The sequence below is a fragment of the Tarenaya hassleriana genome, unplaced genomic scaffold (genome assembly GCF_000463585.1).
Source record: "Tarenaya hassleriana unplaced genomic scaffold, ASM46358v1 Cleome85, whole genome shotgun sequence".
Classification (NCBI taxonomy): Eukaryota; Viridiplantae; Streptophyta; class Magnoliopsida; order Brassicales; family Cleomaceae; genus Tarenaya; species Tarenaya hassleriana.
In genome coordinates, this window is record NW_010970923.1 from 389,747 (window position 1) to 398,110 (window position 8,364).

The window sequence follows — 8,364 nt, forward strand, 5'->3', positions numbered from 1 at the left end:
AGAGTAATTCGGACCAGACATTCCAAATGGATTAAACCCATCCGTACATATACATTTCTAGACTCGCTTGCGAAATCAGGAAATACCTGTTGAAAATGTTTCCAAGCCAATCCATCAGATGGATGATGCATTTCTCCTTCTGGAGTACAATGTTCCGCGTGCCAGCGCATATGTGATGCAGTCTTCTCGGATTGATATAACCGCTTTAATCGATTCGTTAATGGCATATAAAATATTCTTTTAAAAGGAATTAACTTGCCTTTTTTTGAAGATTTCCGTCGTGGTCGGTATCTGTCTTTGTTACAGAACCGACATTGCATCAGATCTGAATCGTCTTTCCAGAAAATCATACAGTTGTTCTCGCACACATCAATCTTCTGATACGGTAAACCCAACGTCCGCATTAAACTCTTAGTTTCATAATAAGATTCAGGTGCAGTGTTACCTTCTGGGAGATAATGTTTAAACATCTGGGTGAAACCGTCCATACACCTTTCTGGAAGATTATAATCTGTCTTCATATTCATCAACTGTGAAGATAATGATAACCTTGAAAGACCTTCGACGCATCCATCGTATATCGCCGTATTCGCCGTATGAAGCATACCATAAAACCTTTTTGCTTCTACGTTGGGTTCCTCCTCCATGTGGGGCGATGGAACAATGTTGGGAAATGCATCACTCACCATTTCCGTGTATGGATTCCTTATTTCTTCTCCAAATGTCATCTCCGACGTCGTATTATTGATTTCTTCATATCCAACCATATGTACATCTTGTGATGATGATGTATCATAGGTTTCTCCATGTGCAAGCCAAACAAAATAATTCGGCATGAAACCTTTACGATATAAGTGATTCCACACTTCATTCAAACTCCGCCATTTTTTATTCTGGCACTTTACACACGGACAAGGCAGCTTTTCGCTCTCCAAATACGACTGATTTGACGTGGCAAACGACATAAAATTTTGCAATCCTTCTTCATATTGCTTTGAGATTTGATTCGTAATAGAATCAATTCTTTCATACATCCATTGTCGAGAATAAAACGACATTTTTTTTTGACACTTTCTATTTTTTTTTTCTCTTTACCATAAAGACTACATGACGCGGCTGTTAAATAGAGTTCGAACATGCGACGGAAATGCGACGGAAAGCGACGGAATCCAATATTGCGACGGACGCACAACAGAATGCGACGGAATTAGGTCGAAACTGTTGAAGTCTGAGGTTGGAGTCTAGAAGATTCAGAATTTGGAAAAAAGCAACAATATGGAAACTGCTGAAAACAGAGCTGAAGGAAAAAGGAAGCTTGCTTTAATCATGGAAATGGAAACAATGCAGAAATGGAAGACTGAATATTTCAGAAATATTGAAGAACCAATGTAGCAGCGTATAAAGGGAGAAGTTGGAATACTGGTTAAGTGTCGAAAAACTTAAGAGAAAAAGTGGGAGAGTCTGTAAGGGAAAGGGTTACTTGAGAGTGGGTGAGTTGTGTCTGAGGGGGAGTCGTTATAACAAAACGACGAACTGCTCAACTGCCTAGACGAGTCTAGGGTTACCCGGGGTGTGTTGCGGCACACAAGGTGTTTACTGATAGAATTTCTTGTGGTGTATTGTGTTTGCCAGAGAAATAAAATCAGTGTGGAACTGTTTTGTTATTGTGGCTCTTTGTGTGTGATACGTTTTTCATTTGGTATCAGAGCAGGTCACTGATCGTAGGTTTGGACCTCTCATATCGGTGAAACAATCCAGGCTCATACAATGGATGGGTTCAAGGAATTGCAGACCTTCGGGAGACAGACACTACTGGATGCTACAAACTATGGATATTGGAAAGTGAAGATTAGTTCTTATATCAGAGGGATAGACGAAGATGCCTACGTTTTTCATTTGGTATCAGAGCAGGTCACTGATCGTAGGTTTGGACCTCTCATATCGGTGAAACAATCCAGGCTCATACAATGGATGGGTTCAAGGAATTGCAGACCTTCGGGAGACAGACACTACTGGATGCTACAAACTATGGATATTGGAAAGTGAAGATTAGTTCTTATATCAGAGGGATAGACGAAGATGCCTGGAACTCAGTGACGGACGGATGGGAACGCCCAACTGACATTATCGATGGAGTCAGGAAAGTCAAGCCAAAAGGAGAATGGAATGCTCAAGAAAAGAAGGAATCAGCTCTTAATCAGAAAGCTTTATCGATAATCTTCAGCTCAGTTGGACATGAAGAATTCACTCAGATACAAGGCTATGAGACGGCAAAGGATGCGTGGGACACACTTGAGTTAATCCATGAAGGTACATCTAAAGTTAAACGTAACAGACTGGACATGATTGATTTGCAGTTTGAAAGATTAAGGATGGGAGATGAAGAAAGTGTGAAGGAATTCTGTGGTAAACTGAGTGCCTTGTCAAATGAGGCAAGTGTACTTGGGAGAAAGTTTTCAGATGATAAATTGGTGAAGAAACTACTCAATTGTCTTCCATCCAAGTATCATTCTCAAATCCTGGTGTTTGAAGGAGTGAATAATCTTGACACTGTAAGCTTTAAGGAAGCAGTGGGAACGTTTGCTGCCCATGAGTTGCGTCTACAACTGATGAACGATGGAACTAATTCACCCATGAAGAAGGGCATTGCGCTGTTTGTACCCGAAGTTACATCTCAAGAACAAGGAGCACGTACTGCTGTGAAAGAAAGAGGCGCACCTGAAGAAAAACTGGCTGAGGAACTCTCATTGATTGTCAAAAAATTCAACCGCTTCTTCAAGGGGAAGAGAAACTTTAATCAAACTGAAGATAAAAACTCGAGCAAATGCATGGAGTGCAAGGGAACAGGACATTGGAAGGCTGAGTGTCCTAGCATTTCCAAAAGAGAAAGTGTGTTGAGAAACTTAAGGGAAGTTCAGTGCTTCGAATGCAAAGGGTATGGACATACCAAGGCCGAGTGTGTGAAGAAAAAGGGGAAATCCTTGATTACACACGAAGAGGATGGAGAATCTGAAGGATCGAGTGAAGAAGAAGATCTTACCAACTTCGTAGCATTCATTGGAGTAATCACTGATGATACAGATGCTAAATCTGAAAATAGCGATGGAGAAGAAGTTACTGAAGATGAATTGTTCAATGAAATGACCAAACTCGTAGAGATGAATAAATTTTTACTGGGTGAAAAAGAGCGACTGGAGAAGGAACTCTGTGGTACTCAACTGTTGCTGAAGAAGACAGAGAAAGATCTGGCGACAAAGGAAGAAGAAGCATCGTTACTCAAATGTCAACTTGATGATACCAAGAAGAATTTACATCTTTTAAGTAATGGTACTGGGAAGTTAGACCATCTACTCGGGCAAGGTAGAAGCACACGAGATCACTCAGGTCTGGGCTACAATGGTCGAGACGCCCGAAGTCCTATGTTTGTATCAGGCGGACATCTGGCTCAAGAAGTACCTGCAGAGACGACAAAAACAAGGGAAGCTGTTAGAAACACCCCGAGAATTAAAGTTGATTTGTTTCAAAGGAAGGAGACCAGGAGCTGCTATCACTGTGGTCAGAAAGGACATATCAAACGGAATTGCTATTTGCTTAGAAGAAACAGGTATTCACACTCATCCCTTGGAAGATCTCAGTCTTATCCCAGGTGGAGTCTCAGATGGATAAAAAAGTCAGATCTTATGTGCAATGTGGCCTACACTACTAAACAAAACTGTAGTATGGAATGGTACTTTGATAGCGGATGTTCTAGACATATGACTGGAACAAAGGAGTATCTCAAAAATTTTGAGACCGCTAGAAAGCAAAGTAGTGTCACGTTTGGGGATGGCAAGCAAGGAAGAATTTTGGGTCAAGGAAATCTCGATGGACATAACCTACCGAAATTATCCGATGTAAAGGTTGTTCAAGGATTGCAAGCAAATTTAATCAGCATCAGTCAACTCTGTGATGATGGAATGCGTGTGAAGTTCACCAAGAATGCCTGTTACGTGTTAAATCCAAACAATGACTGTGTTCTAACTGGTCGAAGATCATCGAGTAACTGTTATACATGGGTTAATACACAGCAGGTGTCTCCTATTCAATCCAAGTCACAACAGTGTCTTACAGTGAGAAAGGATGAATTGGAGTTGTGGCATCATCGGCTGGGGCACATGAATCTTCGTTCCCTTGTCAAACTCTCTCGGTCAGGTGCAGTTCGAGGCATGCCAGAGTTAACAGCGGGTGAGAAATTCGTTTGTAAAGCATATCAGTTGGGCAAACAGATTAAAGTAAGTCACAAGAAGACAGATGCAGTTCACACTACACGCATACTGGAATTAGTTCACATGGACCTTATGGGACCTATGCAAACTGAAAGTATAGGAGGGAAGAAGTATGTACTAGTGTGTGTGGATGATTTTTCTCGGTTTACCTGGGTTAGATTTCTGCGCGACAAGACGGAAGCTTTCACAGCGTTTAAACATCTGTTCCTTCAACTCAAAAATGGCAAAGGAGCTGTGGCACGAATCAGAAGTGATCATGGACGAGAATTTGAGAATGATGACTTTCATCAATTTTGCTCTCAACAAGGAATTGCCCATGAGTATTCCGCCCCCAAGACACCACAACAGAACGGCGTTGTTGAAAGAAAGAATCGGACAATACAGGAGATGGCGAGAGCAATGCTACATGGTAGAGGCATTGCAACTCGTTTTTGGGCAGAAGCAATGAGTACCGCATGCTATCTTATCAACAGGATTTACCTTCGTGCGGGGCTGCAAAAAACTCCTTACGAGATATGGAAAGGTCGATCTCCTCCCTTTAAATATATTCATATCTTTGGTTGTCCGTGTTATGTTCTAAATGACAGGGAATACCTTGGAAAGCTTGATGCACGAAGTGATGAAAGATTTTTTCTTGGATATGCTCAGAATTCCGCTGCGTACCGCGTGTTCAATCTCAGAACTAAAACGGTAATCGAATCTGCTAATGTTGTTTTCGATGAATCTCTCACTAACTCGCAGATTGTCGAACAATGTACACTTCCATCACCCGCTCCTGCTCCTGCAGCAGAATTGTCTCCCTCAGACACTGCCTCAGTTGACTCGGTTAAGGATGAACTTTCTGATCGTGATGACTCCTCTGATGTTCCAACTACCGTACCTGCTGTTCCATCTGTTCATCGAAATCACTCATCCAGTGATCTCATCGGTGATTTGAATGCCCCACGACAAATTCGACCCAAACAGCGATTGAACTATCAAGATCTAGTCCGATTTGTCTGTTTCAACTCGCAAGTGGAACCGAAAAAGGTAAGTGATGCTCTACATGATGAGTTTTGGGTTCATGCTATGCAGGATGAGCTGGAACAATTTGTACGCAACGATGTGTGGTATCTTGTTCCTCGTCCTCAACATACTAATGTGATTGGAACTAAGTGGGTGTTTAAGAACAAGACAAACGAGTCAGGGGAAGTTGTGCGCAATAAGGCTCGTCTGGTTGCCCAAGGATACACTCAAGTGGAGGGTGTTGACTTTGATGAGACTTTTGCACCCGTGGCTCGTTTGGAATCCATTCGCCTTCTTCTTGGTGTTGCTTGCAGTCTGAATTTTAAACTGTTTCAAATGGATGTCAAAAGTGCTTTTCTAAATTGAGTTTTACAGGAGGAAGTTTATGTGGAACAACCGACTGGCTTTGAAGATCCTCATTTTCCTGATCATGTTTATCGTCTCCGAAAAGCACTTTACGGTTTGAAACAAGCACCTCGTGCGTGGTATGAACGATTGACTTCGTTTCTCCTTGACCACGGGTACAACAGAGGGGGAGTGGACAAAACCTTGTTTATTCACAACGATGATGGTCACCTTCTTGTTGTTCAGATTTATGTTGATGACATTGTCTTTGGATCTACATCATCTCAAAAAGTGGATTGGTTTGTTCAAATGATGACTAACGAATTTGAAATGAGTATGTTTGGTGAGCTCACATTTTTTCTAGGTCTTCAGGTGAAACAAACTGATGATGGAATGTTTGTATCTCAAAGCAAGTATGCTCGTGGACTGATCAAGAGATTCGAACTTGATGGAAGCAAGTCAGCGCGTACACCAATGTCTACTACCACCAAGCTAACTCGAGATGAAGATGGAGAGGACGTTGATGCCAGACTATATAGAGGGATGATTGGAAGCCTGTTATACCTTACAGCAAGTCGACCTGATCTTTGCTTAAGTGTTGGCATTTGTGCTCGCTATCAGGCTAAACCAAAGAAGTCACATTTACAAGCTGTTAAGAGAATCATCAAGTATGTTAAAGGAACTCTGGACTATGGGTTGCAGTACACTAAGGACACGAATTGTGATTTGGTGGGTTTTTGTGATGCTGATTGGGGAGGTCATGCTGATGATCGTCGAAGTACTTCTGGGGGGTGTTTTTTTCTCGGAAATAATATGATCTCCTGGCACAGCAAGAAGCAGAACTCCACTTCGCTATCTACTGCCGAGGCCGAATACATCGCCTTAGGAAGTTGCTGTACTCAGTTGATGTGGATGAGACAGATGCTTGCTGATTACGGTATCAATTTTTCTTTCTTCACTGCTTACTGTGATAATACCAGTGCAATCAACATCTCAAAGAATCCTGTGCAACACTCTCGCACGAAACACATTGAAATTAGACACCATTTTTTGAGAGAGCAAGTGGAGAAGAAGCTTTTGATTATTGAGTATGTTCCCACTGAGCGACAATTGGCTGACATTTTTACAAAACCACTTGATATGCATCGTTTTATACATCTCCAAAAATCCCTCGGGGTTGGAGAGTTTTGAAGTAGTTTTGCTAAAATAGAACTTGCAGTTGAAGAGTGCAGGTCATCTAGATGGAGAAGTCGAGGATTGGTTGCTTCTCTGGAGCTGTACGGCGAACCTGCTAGGTAATTCTCGCTGAAATTTGTATAATGTGTATTCTGATACTCCAATGACATGATAAAATCGTGTTAAGAGTACACTTTGATGGCTCGGGCTTCATTGTACTACTGAAATTTGTCGATAGTCTAAAGGCATAAGACAAATGTCTTAATACTCCGCTGCAGTCCAAATCTACACCTAGCCATTCGAGCATTGTGTGATACTATAATCCATGATGGTCTGTTGTTCTGTTAAAATAAAAATAAAAAAAATAAAAAAAAATAAAAAAAAATAATAACAAAAAAAATAAATAAAAATAAAAATAAAAAATAAAAAAAAATAAAAAAAAAATAAAAAAAGGGGACCCCATGGATGAAGGACTGTATGAGTATACCAGAAAGAGTAGCCTGGATATAAATGGTGAGATTTCAGCAAAAACAACGGTCTAGAAGAAGTCCAGAATACCGAAATTACAATATTTGGATGAGAACTACCTGGCTATCAGTGACGTACTTCTCTCAGCGAACGATCAACCCGGAGACAAGTCCATTTTTGTGACAGGTACTTGATTCTGTATGGTCTCAGATTTCGGTTCTACCTATTACCTTTTATTTAATTTTATTTTTGGTAAAATAATTTTGGCGGTTGAATTGACGCAGAAGCGGGAATTGAAAAATACTTCAAAGTTTTTTTTGAAACTTAAAATCTTGAAAAAGGGAATGTCTATTTAATGAGTGCGAGATTTAAGGAGGCGCCGATTATTAGCATACAAGCACCGGGATATCTCTCTCTCTCTCTCCAGAAACCGACTCAAGAGAGAAACTGTTCTTTTTGAGATTGAAGATGACGAGAAAAAGAGAAAGGAGCATCGCTCAACCCGGGGTTCGCAGATCAACCAGAAGTATGTCAACACAAAATCCGTCATCAGGTATTCTCCAGTTATCACCCATAGTTGAAAAGTCCGAAGCTAGGGTTTCGAAGACAGTAGGGGTATCTGTTGCGGAACATGTACCAGAGGGGACTGATACTGGGAACAAGAAAGAACAACATCGGAAATCAGTGGATGATGCATCTACCTTCATGAAGTTACCAGAAATGGTTGAGAAGTCTACGGATGGCGGTCCCACTGATGAATCTGGAACTCGGGTTCAGGATGTAAGGTCTCCTCGTGGTGGGTACACAAAAAATATGGCAAGGAGGACCATACCGACTGTTCATCTTCATCCAGCATCTCTTGCGGAAAATCCTGTTTCTCCCCGTGAAGTACCAGTTCCTGATCACATGACTACAACACAAGACTCAGAAAAATCTCATCAGGAAGGGGATTGCGAGGTTCAACCAGTCCCTAAGAAGAAACAACCGAGACCTCGAGCCAAGCGAACATCTGTGAAGGGGAATAAAATCTCAGATGATGCCTCTCAAGAAGACGAGACAACTCGTGGTGATGGCCTTCTATCTAATTCGGATGAAAATCCTGCTG